Here is a 25765-nt window from a genome sequence, read left to right as displayed (position 1 = left end):
TTGTTCCGCGTTCCTCTGCGCTCCTTATAAATTTGCTTTTCCTTTTGTGAACTGCCAGTGGTTTTTAAGCCGACACTTTGCAACACCTGCTCTGCCGGCAGCATTCCTCCCGGCGGGGTAAGCACCAGCCCGGTGCACCCCCGGCACATGGAGCAGCTCCCCAGCCCCCCGCTGCCCGCGTCCCCCTCTGTCCCCCCCGTCCCCTCCGTCCCCGCCGCCCGCACCCTGCGGCAGCGCAGCGGCCCGGGCAGGTCCGGCTGCTCAGCAGAACCCGCCCCCGCCCCGCCCCTCCCTGGGATGCGAGGTGTCACGTGGCCCTGCGGCCCCGCCCCCTTTCCCGCGCGCGGTCCCGGTGCGGCGGGCAGCCATGGCGGGGCGCGGGGCTGCGGAACGCGTGCTCCCCGCTCTGCCCCGCCTGCAGCCGCTTTCCACGGCCCGGCGCCCGCCCGCGCCGTGGTTCAAGGACCTCCAGGCTGCCCCTGGGACGGCTCCGGGCTGGCGGCGGGGCCGCCCCGAGCTTCAGCCGCCCGGTCGCTCACGGAAACTACGGGGGATGCTGGTGGCAGCGGAGCTGAGGGGTCGGCGAGGTGAGGGGACCGGCGGGGCGGAGGGGGTGGCCGAGGGGACCGGCGGGGCGGAGGGGGTGGCCGAGGGGACCGGCGGGGCGGAGGGGGTGGCCGAGGGGACCGGCGGGGCAGAGGGGGTGGCCGAGGGGACCGGCGGGGAGACATGTCCCGGCTGAGGGGACTTGGGGATCTGAATGGACGGGGGGAGCCGAGGGGGACGGCGGGGCTGAAGGGGGGCTGAGGGCACCGGGGAGCCGAGGGGGACGGCGGGGCTGAGGGGGGGCTGAGGGGACCGGGGAGCCGAGGGGGACGGCGGGGCTGAAGGGGGGCTGAGGGCACCGGGGAGCCGAGGGGGACGGCGGGGCTGAGGGGGGGCTGAGGGGACCGGGGAGCCGAGGGGGACGGCGGGGCTGAGGGGGGGCTGAGAGGACCGGGGAGCCGAGGGGGACGGCGGGGCTGAAGGGGGGCTGAGGGCACCGGGGAGCCGAGGGGGACGGCGGGGCTGCGCGGACCAGCGCCGCGGCGGGGCTGAGGGCCGGGGGCCGCGGGGGGAGCGGAGGAGCGGGGCGGCGGTTGAGCGCGGCGTTGGTGCCACCTACCGACACGGACGCGTCGCAGCAGCCCGGCCCCGTCAGTGCCGACACCTTCCCCGCCAGGCTGCGGCGGCTGGTCAACAGCCCGCGCTGCCGCTCCGTTCGCTGGGATGCCTCCGGCCGGGGGCTGGTCATCAACCAGCCGCGCTGTGAGTGCGAGCTGCTGGGCGCCGGCATGGGATTTGAAAATCAACACTCCCCTGAGGGAGAAGGGTTACCTGTCCTTGCCGGTGGCATCTCAGTTCACCTGGTGTAGGGAAGCTGTTGTCGTTTATGCAGGTAGATCTGCTGCCAGTAAGCATGAGTAGCATGGTTCACGTGTATTTCAGGCTGCCTGTAGACTATAGTACAGTCTCCATTGCGTACTACACTAAGAACACCCTTGCCCGATCTCTGTGGAGCTGGCACAGCTCTACCAGGTGAACGTTACTGCTTCTTGCCCGTCGGTAAGGATGCCCATCAGTAGGGGTGCTTAATAAGCTGTCATTAAATGTGTGCGAGACAGTGAGTCATGTGAAGTGATAACTAGAGCATCCTGTTAGTTTTGTGCAAAGGAGGCAAGGCCTGGTAGTAAGATTTTTGTCAGTTGTCTCCTGAAAAAGAATTCACAAGCTATGCAGTTTTTAAAACGGATTGCATGAGTAGGTGAGAGCTAATTGGAAAATAATACTGCTGAAAAGCCCTAGAGCATGTTTTCTTTCTTTCTAACGCTCTTTGAGAGGATCTGAGTTTTCCCAAGACAAGTCTGAGCCCTCAGGATTATTCCACACATTTTGTATCGGCCCGAAAGCTTTGTAGCTGGCGCTGTGTAAGGCAGATGTGAATATCTCGCTTTGCAGTGCTCTTGGGCTGCTCTAACTGTGGGCTGCTGCCAGAAGAGCACTCTGGCTTCCCATTCCCTTGGTGGCATGTTAACTGTCATCTTCCTTGCAGCTGATACAGCAACGTGTTGGTTCAGCGCAACGATCGGAGAAGACTTTAACAGCCTTTTTGTGGCTGGCTCTTGGACCCGGGTGATGCACCCCATGGGTGCAGAGCTGTAAGGCGCGGTGTAGGAGGAGCGGCAGGACTGTGCGACCAGGAGAAGGGGAGAAGCAGCTGACGGTACTGCTCTCTGCAGCACCGGCTGGCATTTAGAGCAGAGTAGGGTATCACCATGCTCTTGGTTACTGTGTCAGGGTAGGAACTGTCATCTAATTCAAGTGGTGTTTTCCGTGATGTGTGTGGAACTGCACGTGCAATACCAAGACAACAAAATGAAGCATCGGAGAAGGGATGGAACTTATTTCGGTAGGGAGGCTAGGAAGCATTTAAATTAATGATTTGATGTGAACGTTGTTAACGCTAAGATGAGTCATTGCAGACTTCAATGACATGTGGTTTGTCTGATGTAATGCAGACAATTGGTAAAGGAAATTATTAGAAAGAGATGTTCATTTTTTGTCCTCTGCAGTTTCAGAGCTTTTGCTCTAGGAGTCTCATTTTCTAGAAAGACAGAACAAGGAAAACATTGGGGTTTCTATGCGGTCAAGTTCTGACAGGCTGACGATGCACTGTTGCGCTCTGTACTGACTATTTAGGGACACGTCTTTGCTGTAAATGTGAGGTGATTTGATAGATAAGAGATACTTGTGTTTGCAAAGCGTCAGTCTGTTCCCAGTGTCTTGCAGCATGTAACGCTGTGTTAAACATTCAGGAGCAATTCCTGTACGGCAACGGGAGGTGGGTAACTTGGCATCCTGTGGTGTCTTGTTTACGTGTTAGAACTAGATAGTCTTCATGTCCCTATCCAAAGGTAAAATATAAACAAAAGGATTTTCATACCCCTGTTCCTTCTCTGTTTATAAATGGTGAAAGTACTGAACAGGGAATAAACAGTCCTATACGTTAAGTCTTAGCAAATCTTCAGGGTCAGCTGGTATTTATTTAGTGATTCTTAACGGTTAAATGTGAACTTGCAGAATAATGACTGTATGTTACTGATTTCTTGAATTAGCTTTCGTCAGAGGAGTGCCAGAGGTAAATGTGAGGCTATTTTTAAAAAAAAATCCTTTTGAGCGAGAATTGGAAACTACAGGTCTGAGAGAGCCTGGCTTCTAGATCAACCCTATTGACGTGAACCATCCTGAAACTTGTAATTCTCATGGCTAAATGCAATCCTGCAGGGGAGTCACAAATGCAGTAGTTCTTAGAGAAATCAATGAGCACAGGCGTTCGGGGTGTTACTGTCAGTGTTTCAAGAAAGGCACCAAAACAGAAATTGGGCTGGTCATGGTATAAAAGCAAATACCATTTCATGAAACAGTAACTGTCTGAGAGAGGAAACTGTAAAATAATAGAGAAGAATGAAAGGACTATCTAGGAAATAACAAAATGGCAAAGTCTGGGATATTTTAGTCTGCACTGAACTAGTTGAGCTGACTGAGGAAAAACTGGCTTTGAATTTTTTTTCTTGACCAAATAAATGACTTGTCATAAAGTACTTGCAAAGTCCTTTGGAGGATTTTGACATTGCCCTTCCCTTAGCTGTTTGTGAGCTGTCAGTAGTGGAGTTTGGTAAAATCTTGCTTTATGATGTCCCTTTTTTAAAATGTATTGTCTGATTTAAGACACAGTACTTTCAAAATTGCTTTTGTTTGGTTTAGTAAGTTACTACACTTTCCGATGTATGGCACATTTCTAAATATGGGTAACTCGTTACTGCCAGTTGAAGGAGATTGAATGCTACGCAGACACCTCTGTGTTGGCGCTTCACTCGTGTGCCACACAGCAGTTCCTGCATGCTCGGGTCTAAGAGTACAGTCTCCTTTCTGGGTTAAGTATGCTGGAGCAAAGGCAGTCTTCCCAAATCATGTTGTAGAGCCTTGGCTCCTCATATTGCCTTTCTTTGCCTGTGAAAACTCCTTTCCTTAACACTTGTTTCGCTTTATTTTGTACCCACTGCAGGACTGCTGACTGGAGGACAGTTTCATCAACTTTACGGTCAAGGTGTTTTCCCTCCTTACTCCTACACGGCAACCTCGTGCCGAGCCCCCAGCACTTCACCGGCACAAAGATTAGATCCGACTCCAGTCCCTTCCACTTGGATCCAGCAGGGGCCACTTGGGTTGCTGCCAGGGCAAGGGGCTTCCCCAGCTTTTCCAGATAAAGGGGCTGCCTTTCCGGTACTCCAGACGCTTCCAACGGGAGCCACGTACACACTCCAGCCTGTGGCTTCTCTTCCGCCACTTCAGCAAGGGACTCAAAGCGTTGCCGCATCCATTGCAAATTGTAGTACTCTGCATCTTCAGTGCCGTACTCACAAGCCTGCTATCCAACAGGTATGAAAAAAAAGTTCTGCATTTGCTTTTCAAAAATGGATTTTAAAGTGAGACTTTCAAATATTTTTCTACAATACTCTGCCATGTGCATATCTCAAGTGAGAATTAGAAAGTGTCCAGTCTAAAAGGAAGATGGACCTTTAAAGCAAAAGGAGTTTCTGTTTGCTATTCGTGTCCTTCCTCCAGATTTTGTGTGTCCCCTGGTGACTTTCTGGATAGCCTTTCTGTTGAGGTGAAAGGGCGAGGAGAAAAACATTTGTCCAAAACTAGTCGGTGTGAGGCTAAGTTTCATTTTTGTTTTTTCAATTAAGCAAAACTTGGACAATGATATTAAAGCGCTGAGACCTTGTTAAGAAGTAGTATCCTAGGCCTTGGTCTCATGTTTTTCCAGGTTAAGGTTTTAAACCTTAAAGATCAGTCAAACGTATTGCGCAGAACAGGGGTCCTCAAACTTTCTAAACAGGGGGCTGGTGCGCGGATTAGGTGGCAGGAAGTCATCTGCGGCTGCTTGGTTTCCCCCCCCAACCCCCAGCAGGGTGGTGGTGGTGTGGGGCTTCTGTAAATACAGGGGGGGCGGATTGAGGACCCTGGGGGGCCATATCTGGCCCACGGGTCGTAGTTTGAGGACTCCTGGTGTAGAATATTTCATTCTGCTCGTACTATTTTTGTATCTAAATTTTTTTTTCTTGCTTAGCTTCTTTATGTTGTATTTTTTTATGCACTGAAGACTAGAAAGTACAAAAAGTCTTGGCTCCTTTCTTTTTTCTAAATTATTTCTGCCACAATTGTCAGTCTCACTTAATCACTTGATTACAAAATAAATCAGTCTCACTTCAGTGTTTTTATTCCTCAGAAGAGGAGTTGAAGCAAATTACTGTTCTTTTCCTTGCCCTTACCTTGAATTGGAAAAATCCCATGATGGGTTATTTTCTGGGGAGTGGTGGTCTGTTTGTTGTTGTTTTGTGGTGTTTTTTGTTCAATTTCCCTAAAACTTCTGAAATTCAGAACAATGACCCTTTCCTTGAACAAACTAAAGCTCAGTTACTATTCTCTCCTTCTGCCTGCTCCTCCTTTGGCAGCCGCACCTTCACAGAGACAGCTAGCTATCCCTGTTTAGAAATCCTACACAGTGAAATCATTACATCTTTTGTGCATCTCTTCTGAGACCTCTGCTGAGAACATTTCAGACAATAATCAACAGTTTCCATAACGTCATTTTTGTCAAGGAAGGGTTCTGAGGAGCTGCGCGTTTCTTGTAGACACACTTAAATGTTTAAGAGACAGGCAACTTCTGCCTTGTGCCCCTTATGCAGAGATTACTGTGGTGGCCAGAGTGTGGAGCCTGCCTCACCAGCTGCTAACTATCAAGTCTTCTCCCAGGAGCAGGTGTCCTGAGAGTCATAGAATGCTTTGGGTTGGAAGGGACCTTACAGATCAGCAAGTTCCCCCCCCCCTGCCGTGGGCAGGGACACCTTCTATTAGTCCAGGTTGCTCCAAGCCTCATCCAGAATCCTTGCTTCATTAGGGTGGCAGGTGGGAGGTGGTCCCTGCTTTGCGTTTCTATTGGTTACAGAGCATAGGCTGAAACTCATCATGATGAATTGTAGTTGTCTCTATCTCAGCTAAGGCCCCAGCCCTCTTCTGTAGTCAAGGGAAGGAAAGGGGCGTCTTGGGCGCGATTCACGTTGCTCGGTTTAGAGTTTGTCTTGGGGTGAGATTACTGGTGTCCTGGAAGTGCCTGTTTTGAAGTACTGCCTGTAGGGGAGCTGAGGGAGACCAGCGTAGATTTAGACATGAATATGGAGATCTCTCACTGGATGACGCTCGTTGCTTTAAGTTTAAAGGATAACTTGGCTATGTTGCTCAGGTAGAATCTTCTGGGGTGGGAGGTGGGTGTGAGAACGCGGTGAAAACATACCAAATTTTGCAAGCTGTAATCAAAACTAAAATACAGAAACTTAGGGAATCTGAGGCGTTCGAAAACTCCAGTGAATTAATCAGCGTTTCTGAGAGTGTAAGTGACATTTCACTGGAGTATGCTAAATCTTTTAATTTTCACTCTCACTCTAGGACTGTCTCAGTGGTTTTACTTCTGTGCCTGTGTATCTCTTAATCTCTCCGCTATCCTTTCTTCTGTCTATTATAACATACAGAATGCTGAAAGCGTGTTTCTTCAGATGTCCACATGAAGAAGTCTGGTTTCCTTCATCATGAGAGCACAGCAGTAAGATTAGTTTGTTTGGAAAGTGATAGTTAATTTTAAGATACGTATTTAATAAGTGAGAGAACTGAAGAATGTATGTTCAATCTTATTCTTGACTCTTTTCATTTCACTTTTGAAGTCCCATTAAATGAAATCAAAGTAGAACTTTCTGAAAAGATTTCTTTTTGTGTGTATTCAAACTTGTTTGTTAACTTCCACGACAAAAAAATTTCCCTGGTTTTTCATTATGATTCTTCTTGAAAAGTCAGTAACATAAAATATGCTCGTCTAAGTCTTTTTTTCCCCACTAGCCTTAGACCATAATTAGTTTAAGGATTTAGTTCTGTTTACTTTCAACTATCTGCAAAACCTTTGACAGTAGTAGAATCGCGTCAAAGAAATGCGTTGAAGCTTCATTATCTGAGAGTGTCTAATAATGAAAAATCAGTCGTGGAGACCATGTGAGAAATATTAGTTATTGGTGCCACCTGACAGTGCAAGTCCAGTCGCACCTTTGGCATACATCTGTGCCTGTAGGGTTCATTTACATATGAAAACCTTTCTGGTGAGTGGTAGTTCAGGAGTAGTCATGATATTCTTCGGAATGACACACTCTCGGTTAAGAGAATTCATTTTCTTTGTAAGTCTTAAAATTCACATGGTCACAAGTGTGTATGTGTGTATGAACACCTAGGCTCAGCTATGTGAATACACTTTCTGTGGTGTATTGTGACAAGAAACTCAAGCAGCCAAATCAAAAAGGTGATATTAAGACAGAAAAGATGATGATGAAGTTTCTGCATGTATGTGTGTGTTTTATCAATTTTGCAATATATATTTTTAATATATCTATACTATCTTAAAATAAGTATTTTTAAGATTAAGAAATTGGTCTTAAAATCACTTGAGAGGTAGCAATAAATTTCTGGAATTTCATTTACTGTGTGATTATTGAAATGTTTAATCAAAGTAAGCAATAGAACTGCACAGCAGACACAGGTTCCGGCAGTCTGATAGCTGTGTTTGAATTCTTGCAGCCACACCACAGAGCTGTTCAGCAGCAGCCCACACAGATCCTCTGGCTGGCTGTGCTGGTCCTGCTGCTTCAGCGTGCACCCACGACAGCTTTGTCCAGGTGAGCGTAGCCTACTGAAAGGAGGTGAAAGCGAAGGAGACCGTATGAATGAACTGCAGGTTTGTACACTTGTGAAATTAAGGATATAAATTTGAAAATTGATCTGCTTGATAAAGTGAAAGTGATGTGGTTTACAAATACCTATTTCAAAGAACCACTGAATGTTAAACGGGTAGTTTTGTAATTCAGGTTAGGTTTCAGGGTAGCAGCATAGTGGGTGTCCTCATCAGTGGAGTGTTTTTTTGCTTGACTTCACCAGAATCACTTTTAGTTAATGAGCCTGCATTTGTATTGGAAGAATGCTCTTGCCTGGACAAAAAGAGATTCTTTAATATTATGAAAATACTGAGAAGCAGCTCCACTTCTTTGTCACAGATTCCTGCAGTCCTGAGTTTGATTTGATGAACGAGAAAAATTAAGGTGACTTTTTGGAATGGGCCCCACCTCGGAGATCTCTTATTGAAGATAATTCCAGTACTTCCTGTAAACGCTTTGTGTAATTTTAGTGGAAACTGCACCTTATTTGGAGGGCCTGGCTTATCAGATATCAGAAGATCTGAAGTAAGAATGCAAGAGCTTCCTTTTTTATTACAGCATAACGCATATACTTTTTTCCCCCTCACAGAGGACAAGCGAAGCAAGTTATGCTTATGTGTGTTGAAAAAGGGTTGACCTACTCAAGCTTGATCATCCAGTTTCCTGTCTTGCAAATTTCAACCTTTGTCTTTTATTCGTGACTTCTTTTAAAAAATAAGCTTATCCAAGATGGGCAGGTTATGGCCTGGATAACACGTTAGTGTAAGGCTATAAATAGCCAACGGCCAGTCATGCCGTTGATATTGTAGTATTTATTTTTCACACCGTGCATCTTTGTCCTCTCACTTTGATCGTGAGCTGCTTTTTTCATCCAGGACGTGAGGATCCGTCTGAGCGATGGGAAGTCACAACTAAATAGCTTATCTCGGAAGGCCGAGATCCATGGGGTAGTAAATCATTCCAAAGGAGTTGTCAAAGGTGGTGTTGTGGCTAGATTGAAGGATAATATACAGTGTCCAAAGGGTCTAGTAAAACTCAGTTGTTTGGAGAAGCAAGTCCGTGGGCAGTGTGTGGAGTCAGAAGAGCTTTAGGCCACTTGCTAGTGGTTGCTTTGTTTCCTGGAAACCCCCAGCAAAAAGCTGCCGAGCATCTGGGCAGACTGCGGGAAGGCGATCCTCTGCGTGAGAAGGCCAAAGGCGAGCAGTGCCCTGTATCAGTTCCACCAGGTCAGTAACCGGCTGTCTCTGAGCAGGGTAACACAGCTATCGTACCGCGTGGATCAACGGGACTTCTAGAGATTTCTGAGTCTTAGCATAGCATAGGTCATTTCTCCTGGAACGTGGTGACAGGCTGTGCAGGTGGTACAGAAGACAGCAGTTTGCCTGCGGTTCTTGCTGAGCTGTGGGGAATAATCAGTTTGCCTTTTGTGTGTTCTGGGGCATATACTTCCCCAAACGTCTGCTGGGGGATGTGGCAAGCTGCAGTATTGAGCATCCTGCCCTGCTGGTGTATTGATCATCCATCAGTAACCACTTGCACAAATCCTCAAAAGCGGTAAAATTCATCAGCCCTGGCTGACTAAGCATTTTTGTTGTTCCTCACAAAAAATAGAACTATTGCATGGTGTATTTCCTATCGTTCCACTCAATACCTTCCACCAGTTGCAGGAATTCAGTGCGATGCTGTTGAAGCGTGGTTTGCGGGGCGTTTTAGGCTGTTTGGTCCCGCTGTGTGCTGCTAGGTAGGAGTGGCAGAGCCTATACGAAACTGCTGGACCAGTCCCGAAGACAGCGAACCGTATCGGCGCACTAGCAGTCAGCAAGCTGGTTACCAGCCCCGTTTCTGTTGGATCCAGACGGTGCTTTGTGGTCTCAGAAGGAAAAGCTGGCACTCTCGGACAAGGAAGCTTAAACCTTGTGCTGTTCCTTACTGGGTCTTGCAGAGAGCATCGCTTTTAAGTTTAGGAGAGATTAAGACAGGCGGAGTTTCTGGGTCTTGGAGGCCAGCTGCTGGGCTTGTACAGTACGCACCTGAGCTGCTGAAAGTGTTAGGTGGCCCTGCCTGGAACACAGGCAGACCAGGCCGGTAACTAACTGGTTGGTTGGCTGCAGTTTGCTCTCCAGGAAAAGCTGCAGAGAATTACTGCGTGGAATGGCAAGGGGGCATAGGTGGTTATACCCAGACATGGTGGCTGATGATGGTGTATCTCACCAGGTTTCTGAAATCGGGGTTTCAGAGGTTTGTATTACACTCTCATCACAGTTGGTTACAAAACAGGGAGCTCGGGTACAACTTCTTACCCATTTTTCATTAGGGTTCTCTTAAGTGGGGTTTGGATTAGTGTGATGAATCAGTATCCTTGGGTAGGAACGAGTCTTTTGAGAGACCTCCTGCTATCTTCTGCAACAGCAGTGCTGGCAGCTCACAACCATTAGCTCAGTACTTCCCCGCTGCTTTATCATAGATGTGAACTGAGGCTACATACTGGATTTCAGCAATATTTTTTTTTTCTGCCCCCACCTCGTTTTGTTTTTTTTTTAATAGCAGCCCTGCTGTTTGATTATTGCTATTACCATGGTTATTAAGCTGTCAGTATTTCCTTGTGGAACTGAAGCAAGAGGTAACAGGAAATGGAAGAAATAAACGTGCAAGAAAAAAGAAGAAAAACTTTCTGACCTTAGTTTGCTTTTATTTGTAATAAGGAATGATAATCAGCCATGTTATTTCAAAAAGAAATCAAGTCTGAACTAATTCCGATGGCCCAAGCACTCAAGCCAGATTTGTGTAGTGCTAGCAGTCCCTGAAAAGGTGTGGTTGTGCTTTAATTCCTGCTCACGCTATGCTAATCTTATAAGTGAAATGCCCATCTTCTCTTTCACCACTTCTGCTAAGTCAGACCATTTTTCCTCTTGAGCTTGCATGACCAGCAAGCTATTAGTCTTTCAGGCCCTGACTTCTCAATCTTTTATTGGTTTTCCTTGTTTCGTTGCTGCCTCCCCTCATCCTTGTCTGTCATATCTTCTCCAGGTGAACTAAAAGGATTTAAATTGTACCTTTGTGTTGCCACTTTCTCCTGTTGGAAATACATACGAGATCCTGTAGTGCATCCAAGAAGACAATATGTGCTATAACAGCTTCAAGCTGAGGTCCCCTAAGAAGAGGCAGAAGAAGATTCAGTATGGGTGGGTGGGTTGGTTGGTTGGTTTTTGGCAGGGATGATCTTATTCCTGGACGGTTTGGTAACCCAGATCTTAAAATCCTGACTACTTATGACAGTAAACAAGCAGTGCAACAGAAATGAAACACCTTGTTAACATTTTAAAAAAATAGAACTGAAAAAAAAATCAAATGAGAGGAATAGTGTTTGAACCTATCTCATAAAAACATAAAGGTGGCTTAGCCTTTAATGAAAAGATTTAGCTTAACCGAAATTTCTCAAATTCCAGGTTTTATTTCCCCCTCCGTTTCCCCCCACCCTCCACAGTTTCTGGCTATCTACAAACTGGCACATCTACACGAATCCACACTAGGACTTGACTTCACACACCCAGAAGACGGGATCTCATCTCTTTGTGGTATCTCCATCAGGGAGAGGCCAAGTCCTTCACTGGCATTTGATCTGATACGGCTTTCCTAGTAGGTGATCCTGTAGCTTCCTGTTCTCTAATTTACTTGTCTCTGGAAGTAGCTTTTCATTAACCATGACCTCAGCTAGAAGGTCTAAGGATAGTCAGGCACTAAGGACTAATCCTTCATACTGGATCTCTTCCAAAAGAAGGCTGTATTTTAAATAGACCTGAGTTTCTGTTCAACATCATTGTATGACTTGTATTTGTCAGAAGAAATGACCCTTCTAGTGTCCTTTGACAGAGTCACTTCCGGAAGAAGTAGCAGTACAGACACTGGCTGTTAAAATGTCATCTATCATTTCACTTGGGTGGGACTTGCTGCTTTTGAAAAACTCTTTCATTGTCTTTGTTCTGTTTTAAAGGTTATTTGATATATATGAATGCTACTAAAAAAATCATCACTGGATTGCTGATTGTGTCCTGTCGTCCTGTGATGTCATTACAGTGAAAAATTTTAGTAGTGTTCAGACCTGATCTGTGATGGCAAAAGCAGTCTCTGTAGGTTCTACAAGAAGGGTTTCTGACCTGAAATTCTGTCAGGTTTTTATGCAGATTGATGCAGACTTTGGGTTGTGCCTTTGTGGGACCCTGTCATGACAGGAGAGTCCAGATGTGAGGCTGTGACAGGCAGGGCAGTTTTACAGTATTTGCTGTCATCGGTATTTGAACTCCCACTCCTCCTGGGACTGGGGCATCCCTGGGGGGCACCCCTTGTGTAGATGTGCCTATATAGGGACAATCACTTGAGGAGGAAAATGGTATTACTGGTTAAGAAGCGGTGAGTTCCTCAAGTTGTGTTGTCCATATGCACATTTACAGCACGTGGACCTTTTTCTTTTGCTTAAAAATGTTGTGGTTTATACTGATTTATTTATACTACAACAACAGGAATGCTTGAGTTTCAGAAGGAACTGAAGGCAGGTGGATTTTCTCTCTCATTTTCTATTACGTATGTGGCAGGTGAAGAGGGTGGTTCTAATGTACCCCCACAGGTCCTACTAAGACCAGAAGTCTCTGATTTGAATGCTTGGGTATATTTAACACCTGCGGTGCAAAGGGTGTGCAGACAATGCATCTGCAGGCATACACCAGCTCCTGGTAAGTAACCTTCTCTCCAGGATAGACCATGAATAGAAGAAAGGAAGCGTGCCAAGAGTAAGGTGGTTAATGAAAACCAAGACAAAGTAGCAGTTGTTTTTTTTCTTCTGGTTAAACTTGCTATTTTAACTGAGAATAACAGACAATCTTTCAAGCTTTTGGATAAATGGATATACAGAATCAATACACATCCTGTCATGGTAATTTTTTATACAAAAGTTCACTGTATTTTGTTTTTTCCAGAATCCTCCAATGCAGTCATCTTATGAAGCTGAACTGATGCCGTCTGACTGGCTATGTAGTACATCTGAAGAAAACAAGAAGGCAGAAGTCAGTCTTGAAGCCATGTTTCAGGTTGCCGCTGAGGTGCATTCATCATGCAAAGCTGAAAAGGTGGGAGTGGCACCTGTAGAGAGCCAGAATTCAATCCTGGAGCTTAATGGAAATCAGGCACTGCCTGTTAATAGTTACACACCTTCTTCAACTGAGGAAAGCCAGCTGGAACGTCTCACTCCTGTAACTTCAGACAATTCATTTCTGGTGGCAGCAGGTGGAGCACTGGATTTGTCTCCGTTACAGCCTTCTGACATTCTTTGTGCTGCCGATACCACTCTGTCTATAGAAGCTGCTGCTGCTGCTAAAATACTACAAGAACTTCTGACCACACAGGAAGCAGATGAAGAACGGAGCAAAGAACCACATCACCGCGCAGCTGAGTTCTCCCTCATGATTTTTCAGGAAGAATTGTTCAGTCCAGAGCAGGTAAGGGGTAAAGGGAGGTAAACCAACATCTTTCTTGAGCTAACTATATTTGATAGTAATGCTAGGGTCTGGACCGATAGCTTTTCAATATTGTTGCCTGCTTAAGAACCGAAGGCTTCTTTAATTAAGCTTTTAATGGACAGTGAAGGGTTTGCTTGGTAAAGCAAGATATAAAAAAGAAGACGGAATGAAAAAGTATCCCATGTTAATGAGCATGACATGTGTCAGCCTGTTGGCCAAGTTAGGGTGTTCATTTGCATGGGAAACATGCGTAGTGCAGGTGTATTCGTGGTGATGACGTGGATGCTTTTTTAGGTTGTAACATACCATCTTTAATCTCCAACAAAGAAGAGTATTTTGAGAATTGCCACTGGAGGCAGATTTTTGCTTAAATTTAGATAAACGGTTAGATTGTTTCTGGTAAATAGTTGTTAAGCTCTGTTTTCTGTGGAAAGTATAGTTTATTGACATTTGACTGGTATAAAGCATCTTCATTGGCTTATACCTTGTGGTGTACAACAAGTTGTAATTGTACTTCAGTCTACCTGTAGCTGGTCTTCCCGGTATGTAAAGTTGTAAGTCTCATGAGGAGTGAGGGGCATTCTAGATGTTACTCTGTTAAGGCAGCAAATGCATGCTCTGCTTTTTTTTGGTCTTATTTTGAAAACAAAGTAAGCTCAGGAGATTGACTGCATCTGTTTCTGCTGCATGAGACCTACCTTGCATGTAGGCACTCAAAATCTCATTTTTGTGTATGCATTGAGGCTACTGTTTTATTGCTCTATCGGTAGCTTGACGCCTTCACTGAAGTTTCTAGATCGGAAATCATCAGCTGGTGCAAACCTCCCATTGTTGCTTTCAGCCAGCGTTATAAAGATTAGTCATCTTCCTCTTGGGTATCTTTCTAGAAAGGGATGTGTATTCTGATCAAGCCTCTGCATAGCTCAAGCCTAGACTAGACTGTTCTGCTCCGTACTGTGTAGGGAAGAGCACATCCCTGTGCTAGTGCATAGAGTTGGCAGCACTCCTTAATTGGTGCCCACTCAATATATTAAGCGTTGACCGCACTTTAAATGTTGTCAGTTTCGAGAATTTTTGAATTGCATTTTTAGAATGATAGGTTGTCCCTTGTTGAAGGCCTTTGGAGTCCGTGACCCGAACCTCCTTGTCAAGAACTGGGGGAATTAAGCGCATGAACCACGTAGTTGTTTGGGAGGGAGGTTTTGTATATTTGTGAGAATCCTGATGTTGGTCCTGGACTGTAACTGGTTAAATAACTGGCCTCATTTTTTGAGCAATTGAAGAGCAATTCAGGGACTGTTGAGCGTTTTGTTTGACAGATTCCCTCTTTCTGTTAGAACTACTCTTTAACTAGTCTCCTCCTCCCAAACTCGGGAGAGGGAAGGTTAACTTAACCCCTTGCTTGTCCAGAACCTGGGGTCATGCTATGGTGCAGAACTCTCCAGAGGAGGCTTCTGTGCCTGTACTCCTCACATCAGGCTCCAGCACAGTTTTCTTCCTCATCCCTGAATCTGGAAGCACTCAGGCTTTCAGTGGCTGTTGGTACCATGTGTTTTAGAGCAAGCTTGTGACAGAATAGTGGGCGTGCGCAGAGACCGCTCTGTTCCTCTCTATAGGAGCAGAGGGGGAGCAAATTCCTCCAGTGTTCGTACAAGAGCATCAAAACAGCTCTGCTGGGTCAGATCAAAGGTTTGTCTTACCCAGCGTCAAGTGGAATGAAAAGAAAAGCCGCCTTTGCTCCCAGTTACAACACAGAGAAACACCCGTGTCTCGTGCACGTGCCTGCACCTTTTCTGACAGAAAATGGCTTTGGGGTACTATGGAAACTCCTGGGGAGAAAAAAAAACCCAAACCATTAAAATAAACGCTGCTCAGCTGATGTTGGAGACCTTGGTATTAGACACCCAGACCTGTTCTCCTCCACGCAGCTGTCACTCCTGCACCAGGAACTGCTTGCTAGTGGGTGAATCTGACGGCAGCAGCTCCCAGGCAGAGCTGGGAGCAGCCCCTGGGGACACCTTTAGGCTTTACAGCAGTGTTTGCTGCCCCAGCACGGGTCCCCTGCCCCCTGCAGGGACCAGGCAGGAGGCTGGAGGGAAGAGTCCCACCAACAGCTTTGGCCTCCAGGCTGGAGAACCCTGTCCCAGGCTCAGGCACCGCTGCCTCCGGGCTCCCCTACCCCATCCTGGGGCAATAAGGCAACTCTCTTCCTTCTACAGAACAACACTCAAAGCTTAAGGGGAGTTTCCTCTTAAGGCATTTCCTCCCTAATGCAGGTTTCCCCCAGGCCTAGAGGTTGCCACAGGGCTCTATGGTCAGTGTTCAAAGGTGTCTCAAATGCCAAAAGGAAAGTGGCTTTTCGCAGGCAACAATGCAGTGAGATTTCTGAAGCTGTGTAAAATAACGTGTTCACCTTGCCCATCAAGTGCGTTATCGTGAGGACCTGGCAAGGGCCCTGCTTTTGTACAGCAGCAGAGATGCTGTTGTAGCCACAGGACTCCAAGTTCTGGGGGCGTGAAAGGAACAAACTCAAACATCTCAGAGCTCGCCATGACATCAAAATAGCTGGCCGGGAAACCCTTCTTCGAAGCTGCTAGATGAAATGACAGGGCAGAAACGTAGAGGGAGCAAGTTTTCTCAGGAAGGGAAAGAGAAACCCCACTTTTTTTGAAACACAGATTTAGCCCCCTTAATATTTTTTCTTGTTAGATTGTGTCAGCAGTCAGACTGCAAGCACGTGATTAAACTGTTAAAACACCCAGATACTTGAGGATTATTTCCTGTATTAAATCCTCTTACAAGCAGGGCGGTCTGTTGCCCTGCGGGTAGGGTAGTACAGTGGTATGACTGGCATGACAGGCGATTTTCCTTTCCTAGTACAAGGATGCATTTATGAAGGCAACTCTGGGGTGTAAGCGGTGCCGCACAACAAAGCAGCCTGTGAAACCCAGACGTTAGCCGTTAGAAACAGGAAGAAGAGGCAATGGGCCTTTGCTTCAGACTCGGCAAAAGATTTACCAAACCCGAGGCAGGTGACAAAAAGGGAAGAGTTTCCGTGGCGTAACTTTGGTGTGGCAGGTGAGGTTTCCATCCATGTTCCTCATGCCTCCGCCTCGTTTTGTTTGCAGATGCAGCGTTGGATCAAACTGCAAGACCAGTTTTCTTTACTGCACATGCTACTGTAGTGCAAATACCCTGTGGTTTCTCAGGACGCACCCCTAGTGCCTGATGGCTGAGATCCCCACTGGCTCCAGTAGCTGCACTCGGACCCCCCCTCACTCCACTGGCTGCACTGGGACACACACCAGTAGCTGGCACCACAAGCCAGAGCTGCCTACGGCCTCGCCTTGACTCCAGTAGCTGGCACTCAGTCCACCCCCGCCACGTCCCCCATAGCAGGCACAGAGTCCCTTCAGCTCACAGACAAACAGGACAGGGAGTGAGATTACACAGAGAGGTCATTAAAAGAGGTTTAATGAGAAGCTCTATGAGAAGACAGGACAGACGTCATCTATGCCCTGCCACCAATCACTTGTCTCTGGGGAGACTGTGGTGTCATCAGGTCGCCCGTCACCTGGAACTTCCTCAACGAGATTAGAGGGGATCAATCCCCTTGTGCCGTCGGTCAGCTCTCCCACGTACCAACCGTCTCCATCCACGTCTCCAAAGATGTAAACGTATTGTCCAGCAACTAGCGGAAGCTCCAGCTCAGGCCGCTCGTTGGGACCGTCGAAAGGATCATAGCTGTAACGAGCGATGAATGCTCGAAGCTCTGCCGGTTGTTTTCTCATAGCCTCCAGCAGGACGGACTCCTTGTCTGCTCCCAGGTTAGCCTGCTGCGGCTCGGAAACGGTGCTGTTGGATCTTTCTCCTCCCAGCCATTCCAGTTCCTGAAACAGCTGCTGGCAGCATTTCTTTAGCTTCTCAAACCGATCACTCAGTTCCTTCAGCGGGGCTGGAAACGCTCGCAGGGGTTCTCTGTGCTCCCTGTGGGCCAGCTTTGTCTCCTCATGTTCCCTCTCCAGCTGTTGACTCCTTTCTGCCCTGTCCCTCATGGCTGTCAGCTCGCGCTTGGCCGCTTCCAGTTGGGTAAAAAGACAGATGGTTGCTTGGATGGCAGAGTCTCGCTCCTCTGCCAGTCGCGCTAGCTGCCCTTTCAGGTTGGCATTTTCAGCCTGAACCTGTTCTGTCAAAGCCATCTGCCCACGCAGGCGAGCGTTTTCTTCAGCCAGGTGGGTGTTTTCATTTGTCACCTTGGCGAGCTGCACCTGCAACTCCTCACAAGCTTGCCCGGGGGTGCTCACATCAGAGGATCCCTCTTCATCTGCGGCTGCTCGGGCCTCCAGCCCCTCAGCTGCCTTCTGTGCCAAGTCGTGCCGCTTGTCCCGTGCCAGCAGAGCTCTGCTGGGCTCTCCCATTTCTCCACCCCTGGGCTGAGGAAGCAATGGCGGGCACAGTTGCTCAGCGGAGCGCTGGATGGGCAGTGGCCCGCGAGCATTGACCAGGCGATGGATGGTCACCTGCAGCTGCCTGGCTCGCTCTCCCAGCCGCAAGGTGAGGGCAGCTAGTTGAGCATTCTTCTGCTGCAGTCTCCCTGCCTCCTTGCACGCTCTTGGAGAACCGTCCTTTCCCAGGAGGCGGCTCTCCATCTCAAGGGCACTCTGTTGCCTCTCCAGGTCTTTCAGAAGACGCTGCAGGCGTCTGCTCTGCTGCAGGAGATGGCTGTATGCGCTGCCAGGCAGCATCAAGTCCTCCCGCTCCATCACCCGGAGCTGAGCACCTCTCACAGCCTGGCACGTGGCTTGTGGCCCAGCACTGTGGCTTTCTGTTGGTCTTTCCTGCAGGGCCGCCAAGGTGTGGGGCCTGTTTCTGCCAGAGGAGCAGGAGCTCTGCGTCCCCTGATGGCCCTGGTGGCCAGGAGAGCCCTCGGGCTGGGCCGTGCAGGGGGAGGCAGGCAGCTCGCGCTTGAACCGCTGCAGGATGGGTTGGGTGGACAGTGCCATCTCCTGCTGCAGCTGGTTCTGGAGGCAGCGGGTGCGGGTGGGCTGGGAGACAGCTGTGGCATTGGCTGCAGGGCTGCGTGGGGCATGGCTCCTGCTCTGCCCACTGGGGGCTTTCCCCTGCTCACCAGGGATGCCCCGAGTAGATGAGTCAAGCTGTTGGTGTCTGCTGGCTGTGGTGATGGTGGCCATCTGATCCTCCGTCTTCCCTGATGGCATGGCCACATGCTCCTTAAGAGCCTCTTGGTGCTCCCGCAGCGACTTGCCTTTGCAATTGGTCTTTATGAGAGACAGCTGTGTTTTGGGGTGTGGTACTGTAATAAGTAACTAAAGGTAATTTGCTGATCGACCAAGGTAAGCAAGAGGAAGGAACCCATCGTGGTGGCCTTAAGAACGTCCTGTTTAACAAGAAGAGACGTTTCCACAATGTTATCTTGCTGCACCAAACATGGGAACGTCCTGTCTGACGAGAAACCAGGATAACAGAAGCAGCAGAGGGGCTACTGAAGGTGTCAGAAGCGACCTCGGGGAAGAGAAAAAGAGCTGCTCAGCTTGCTTGAATTTGCGCGCCGCTGGTGGAGCAGGAGACTCCCCGGCCGCCCAGCGCTGTTTTGCTTACTTGTCGCTTGCTTTAATAAATCACATTTTCTAATTGGCCAGTCTCTGTCATTTCATTGGACAGGTAAACTCTAACAATTTTGGTGCCGTGACTCGGATAAGGGCAATCTGGCCTGAGGTCCGTGGCAGGGGAGGCGCCCCGCTGGATAAGCGGCCCTTGTCAGGGTGCTTCTACGCCAAATCCTTTACTGACGAACCTCAAATGTGACAGTAGGCAAATAAAACCGGTTACCCCATAACCTTTGTGCACGAAGCCCGAATGAAGATGCAGGACGCGTGAGTATAGGCCGGTTCACCGTTCGGTTGGGGCTGGGCATCCTGAAGCGTGCTTGTGTGCGACGCCCAGGGAGGGCGAAGTGAGTGCGGACCCTCAGTAGTGCGGTTTCCAGACCCCGCGAGGGGCTGCGCCACGAACCAGGGGAAGCGAGTGCGTGAGTGAAAGAAGGCGCCTCGGAAGACGGGACAGAGGAAAAGCAAGCCCTCTGATCCCATGGGTGGTTCTGGGGTCCAGATTAGGCTCCCACAGATACCACCGGAGAGTCCGCTAGGACTCATGGTAAAATTTTGGGATGCGTACCCTTCTAGGCAGGGTAAGAGTAAAGTAAGATTGATACACTACTGTATGGAAGTTTGGGGTGGGAAACAAATCAGGGGCGACCACCTCTACCGACCAGTCTTCGGGGCACCTGAAGACTGGATATGCCGGGCTTTGAATATATTTGTGAATTCAAAAGACCCCTTTAGCCCGGAGGAAAGTGAGTATGCTTCCTTATGGGTAGGGTCTGAAACTAGGGCCCTTTTGTTCCCGTTAAAAGAAAACAACGGGGGGGAAAAGAAGAAGAATAGAAGTGAGGATGAGATCCCTACCTCTCCCCCTGCGTATATACCTCCACCGCCCCCCCTGCCCCCCCCCCGCAGCAGCCCTTACCACCTCCCTCCCTCCCCTCCCGCTGCTATCTAGACCCTGTGAAAGTGTTAAAGTATCGGGGTGAGTTTGTACAAAGCCCCGTCGCCCCTCGAAGGTGCGGCTGAGCCCTGCGGGACGCATGGCAGGGTGTTTGCTGTTTGCCTGCGAAGGCATGGTATGTAAGAACGCAGACTTAAAGCAACAAGGAGCAGATTTGCATTCAGGGTCAGAAAGAGTTAAAACAGAAGTGCTGTAGCAGAGGCAGGCTTGTGTAACCTGCAGAGCAGGAGGAGCATCTCCTGCCCCGAACCCTTCTGCTGGTGGGGAGGAGGGGGTTGCTCTTGCTGACAATTGAGCAGAAGGACCTGACAATGTCACCCCGATTGCTGCAGCATTTGCAGCACAACAGGACCGGTAACGGCCCCTCTAGGGCAGGCAGCGGGTCTGAGGAGAGTAAAGGTGAATCTCGGATGGGGAAATTTAGATGTTGGAAAGTTGGTTGTGAATAGGCCTGGATAGAGGTTTGAGTTGATTTTTACTAAGGTAATCGTGATGTAGAAAAGTTGATAGAAGGAACAGGGAACACGTATAGAAGGTAAGAGAAGAAGAGCTGGGCAGAAGTGAAAGAGTGAATCCCTCTCCTATGGGATTGGATCACTGTGCATATTGTAGGGAAAGTGGACACTGGAAGCGAGATTGCCCTGAGCTAAAGAACCAGCAAGGCGTTCTGGCGAACTAGGGACTAGGAAAAATGAGGTGGAATTTTTAGTGAATGCAAAACCAACTTATTTGATGTTAAACTTCAGTGAAAAGTATTTGTTACAGTTGTGGGGGAGCTGCTGGCCACCAGGAAAACATTCTGAAACCTTTAAAATACAAACTAAGAAAACAATAAGAATGCTAAATTCACCAAAATCTTTGTTGGGATGAGATTTATTAGAAGATCTGGACGTTTAAAGAAGGAGAAATGAAACTAAAGGCTAAAAATAATCAATTAATTGAAATCTTGAGCTTATCTTTAATTCAACAGAAAAGTGGAAAAGAAGACCTCCCTGAAGTAAAGGAAATCTATAACCAGGTATATCTGGAAATAAATTCCAGGTAAGGCAAAAAAAATTCTTTACCTGCTACAGTAAAAATGATAAGGGGAAGGCCTGTCTAGTTCAGGTAAAACAATATCCCTTGGTCAGCAGGGCTGTAGGGGATATTGGCATGAAAACTGAAATAAAATACACTCTGTAGTAGTTCTACTAATGTAAATCTGTGTGTTTTGCCATGACAGTGACTTGTTATGGGATGTGCAGATGAAACTCTGCATTGACAACGAAGTCCAAGGAATAAGGTTGGTCAGGTGCCTCCTACCATAGTCAAGGGCAAGACTGGGTTGGCCTCTGTGTTTGCCACCAAGAAGAATCTTGAGCTCCGCTGTTGGCTGCAACCCAGTAGGCGTTGAGCAGTGGGAACATGTGCCATGCCAGACCTTGATGTGAGGAATGGCCCCCGCTGTTATAAGAGGGTCATCCAGGAAGGAAGAACGTAAGATGACCCATTGAGGCACTGGTTTGGAGATTGGAAACTGCCTGGCTGACCACGAGGCCAGACGAGCAGCAGAGAAAGTAGGAAAAGAGGAATTACCCTTAATGCCAGACGGTAAATTCCAAACTGTAAGTGCAGATCAGGAACCAAACTATTCTAAAGAAGACCTAAAGCTAATTCAGGACATGAATCGTAAAATAAAATTAAATAAGTGGGCTTATTTGGCAGATGGCCGTATAGTGGTACCATCCAATTTAATATGGACCACAGCCCTAACAGAATATAATAAGACTCATTGGGGAGCAGATACTTTATATAAAAGGCTAAATCAAAAATTGATAGGGCAAAACTTATACAGTACAATAAAGCAGGTGACTCAGCAACGCGAAGTGTGTTTACATAATAATCCCAATGTAACAAATAGAATAAAACTAGTGAACATTAGTAGACGAAATTATCCAGGATAACAGTGGCAAGTTGATTTTTCTGAACTCCCAAGAAAAAGGGGGGTGCCAATATTTATTAGTTATGACTGATACATTTTCAGGTTGGCCAGAAGCTTTTCCTTGTCAAACAAAGCAAGAGAGGTAATGAAGGGATTGTTGAATGAGATTATTCCCCGTTTTGGGGTACTGGCAACAATCTCTTCTGACAGAGGCTCACACTTTTGTGACAAAACAATACAAGTGAGTACAGTGTTAGGAATAGATTGGCAATTACACACTCCTTATAGGCCTCAAGCAAGTGGACAAGTTTCCACTTTTCCAAAATGAACCGTTTAATTAAAAACAAATAGCAAAAATAAGGCAAGAAACAAATCTAACTTGGCTACAATCTCTCCCTTTAGCATTATTAAGAATCCGAACTAAGCCAAGGACAAAGGAAAATTTAAGCCCTTTCGAAATAGTATACAGGAGACCATATCAGTTACAATTTGCTGAACAAGATCTGAGACAGCTGGGAGAGGGATATTTGTGTGAATATGTGAAGGCCCTCCAGGGACAATTAAAGGTTATAAATAAACAGATATTGGGAGCAAGGGCCAGGGGGTTAGATCAACCAATCCACTCCTTTAAAACTGGTGACTATATGTATATAAAGACTTCTTCAGGGAAACCTTTAGAAGAAAAGTGGGAAGGACCCTATCAGGTGCTGCTGACAACCTTCACCGCCGTCAAGATAAGAGAACAACCAGCCTGGATTCACTACTCTTGGACAAAGAAGGCTTCTGAGAAATCACGGGCTGTCACCTCAGCAGGACCCATGAAACTACGATTTATTAGATCATAATTGTAATAGTAATAATTTTTTAAATTTTAATAACTTCTAGAAACACAATGGACTGTCAAAAGGATCAGGGATATTTGTGTAGAGTTATTCTGATCTTAATTGTAATAGCTGTAGAGATGTTAGAAACTGAAACATGGATAAACAATACCCGTCTTCAACACTCCAAAGAATTGTTAATGCCACGAAAGCTAAGGAATGCTGGATACGTACCTCTCTTCCTAAGGGAGGCCTGATAACACCCCTGTATGGGGTGGCCTCCCAAAACTGGAATTATCTAGATGGCAAATGGCCTACATGGCCAGACTTTTGGAAAAAACCAACCTATGGTGGAGGATATTACCTATTTGATAATAAAACTTATAAGTTGGGTCCCAGGTTTGATTTACAAATATTAAACCTAACCACCACAGTAGTTATGAAAAGTGATAATAACTGTCATTAGAAAGCTAAAACAAGACAGGAGGAACATGTCCTGGAAACCCAGGACAAAATACTTGTTCCCAATCTGATGGATGGAATGATTAAACAGACATCCATAAGATATGGAACACGGTGCAGATCCTGCATGAAATTACTAAAGACAATTTCTCATGGAGTTTTGAAACTATATGGAACAAACTGACTTCGTGGTTACCTAATTTGGAATGGTTAAAGCATGCTTTTGTTATAATACTTATTGTAATAGTTTTAGGAATAATATGTATATTACTTCAATGTTTTGTTTGGTGCTGTCAAGGAATGATCATAAGGCATAATGATTTTTGTAGTTGCAAAAGAATTTGCAGAAGTTGTTAGAAAAGGGGGGAATGAATAGCGAATGCTGTACCACTTATCTAAAGGATGACGCACCTACGTTTAGTTAAAAGTCGGGAGATGTCCGAGGACCCTTACTGCCACATGACGGATGCACAGACTGCTAAGTCCTTGGGTTGGTTATCTTCAGAAGGGACATTCTGTCTTAGATTCCTGTTGTACATGCAATGTGGCGAAGACAAAGACTTTAAACATGGCCCCTGAGGAATAGACTCTGCAGGCACGAGATACGTAAATGAATTCCCAGAATTGGAATGAATATGTAAACAATTTCTTGGAAAACTAATGAAGACGTCTGAGTAGCTTGTATAAAGGGGGGACTGAAAAGTCACCTCGGGGTGCATGACTTTGGCGGAGCGATCCCCCATGCACCCAGCGCTGCCGAATAAAGATAACCTCCGCTCGCCTGCGTATTGCTGACTGATTCTTCAAATCAGTAGCAAGTCTGGTACTGCCTCTGTCTTAAATAGAGGACACCATGGTCAACTCAATGTCTTTAATCAGCATTATGTAAAACAAATCCAGGAAAATATAAATTATTTACTAAATTTTTCCATTTCCTGTGTTTTCTGTTTTTTTTAATGATGAAAGCTAGATTTAGATACACCATTTACTTTCCTTTGTAAAGGTTGCTTCCAGTTTGTTAGGCTAAACCACAAGCAGCCAGAATATGAGAGAATGGGGACTTCCCGATGATGACAGCTAAAAATTTAGTTAACAGAAAATTAGTTAAGTGAACTGTCACTCAGTCTGTCTCTTCATTTGTTAAGCTAAGACAGAACATACTGATAAGCAGCTTTTTTTCCTCTTATTAACTCATAGGATAGTGGTACATTATTTAACTTTTCATTAGCCCAATACTGTACTTTTGTGATAGAGTCCACAGTATAAACCAAATTTTCCACTCTGCGTGTTTAAGGGGTTAAATTCTATGGTGGAAAGATTCTAGACAGCAACCTTAATCCTAGAAAAAAAAAATCTAAGCTTAAATTAAGCTCTGAAATTCACAGTTAAGGTACCTAAACAACATTTGAGCTTCGTAATAATGAGTATTAAGTCTACTATAGTAGCAGCTACTAAGAAGTTTCAAATGCTATGCCAGGTACTTACCTGTCCAAAAAAGGTTGTTAGACAATTATTTTTTAAAATCTTTGTTTACATTGAATGCCATTAATTACCACCTTCTTCTGCAGATATACTTCATGAAACTAAAAAATGGATTAACCATTCCTGCTCAGCATTAGTCACTTGTCCAAAGGAAGATGAATACAAATTCCATGTTATAATCTTAATGAAGAAAAAAATTATATGGATTTATGGTCAACTGTCAATTCCCATCTTTATTAAAAGATATGAGAAGGAACAAACAGATAACATTTAAGATCTTATCAGTTGTAATCCCATACACTCCATACAGCCCCTTGGGGTGGGGGATGGATGTGTGGGAACAAATGTTTTCCTCTAAGGTGCAATTTCAAAGAGGGAACAGCCCTCATTAACCATTAATCAGATGGCGTAAAACCAGCCTAGATAAAACAAACATTACATCACCAGCCTAAAAATCAAGTTATAGAATCATAATATCTAAGGGATATTAATTTTTATTAATGAGAATGTTCTGATAACAGGCCAGACTGACAGAAACCAACGCCTAGGCTGGCAGACACATGGTGATTCAGACATGCGCCCAGGCACCAAGCTACTCAAGGGGCTGTTCTTTTGTCTCAGTATTTTGACATGCTGTTGGAACGGAAAGTAGTCTTAAATGGCGGTAATGGCCAATTTTTTAAGAATTTTTCTTTCATTATTACATCTCAGCATTTCCACCCTACCAGAATTAAAATGTACGATACGAGGCTGTTTCTGCAGGTACATACTTGTTCCATATCAAAAAAGTACTGCACAGATCATGTTTTTAAGGCATTACGATTATTGGAATGAAACTATCTTAAAGCCTTGTCCTCTCCCATATTTACTTTCCAATCCAGGCCTAACTCTTCTTTCCTTATCTCCAAGACACCATCAATATGCATTGCTATGCGTTTGGCATATTCCAGGCACAACACTCTCCAAGCTGCTTGTACCTCTCTACTGCACCGCCAGCAAGGGGATATATTATTACATGAGCTCCTATCCTCACCACTGCCAGGTGAAGCCAAACCACCCCATAATTCTGCCATAAACACCAACACATTTTACTTTCCTGAAAATGCAAAATATTTATCTATATCTTGTCAC

General features: G+C 46.4%; 1 long non-coding RNA gene across 1 annotated transcript; it reads left to right on the top strand.

The window, feature by feature from the left end:
* Window positions 1–3914: 3914 nt before the first annotated feature.
* On the top strand, window positions 3915–14075 carry LOC130143363 (uncharacterized). Its single transcript, XR_008819728.1, has 3 exons — window positions 3915–4479; window positions 7720–7817; window positions 12824–14075. It is a non-coding gene; the product is annotated as an uncharacterized LOC130143363 (long non-coding RNA).
* Window positions 14076–25765: the final 11690 nt, after the last annotated feature.

The sequence above is a fragment of the Falco biarmicus genome, unplaced genomic scaffold, assembly GCF_023638135.1.
Source record: "Falco biarmicus isolate bFalBia1 unplaced genomic scaffold, bFalBia1.pri scaffold_27, whole genome shotgun sequence".
In the NCBI taxonomy this organism is placed as follows: Eukaryota; Metazoa; Chordata; class Aves; order Falconiformes; family Falconidae; genus Falco; species Falco biarmicus.
This window is presented reverse-complemented; position numbering and strand designations above follow the sequence as displayed.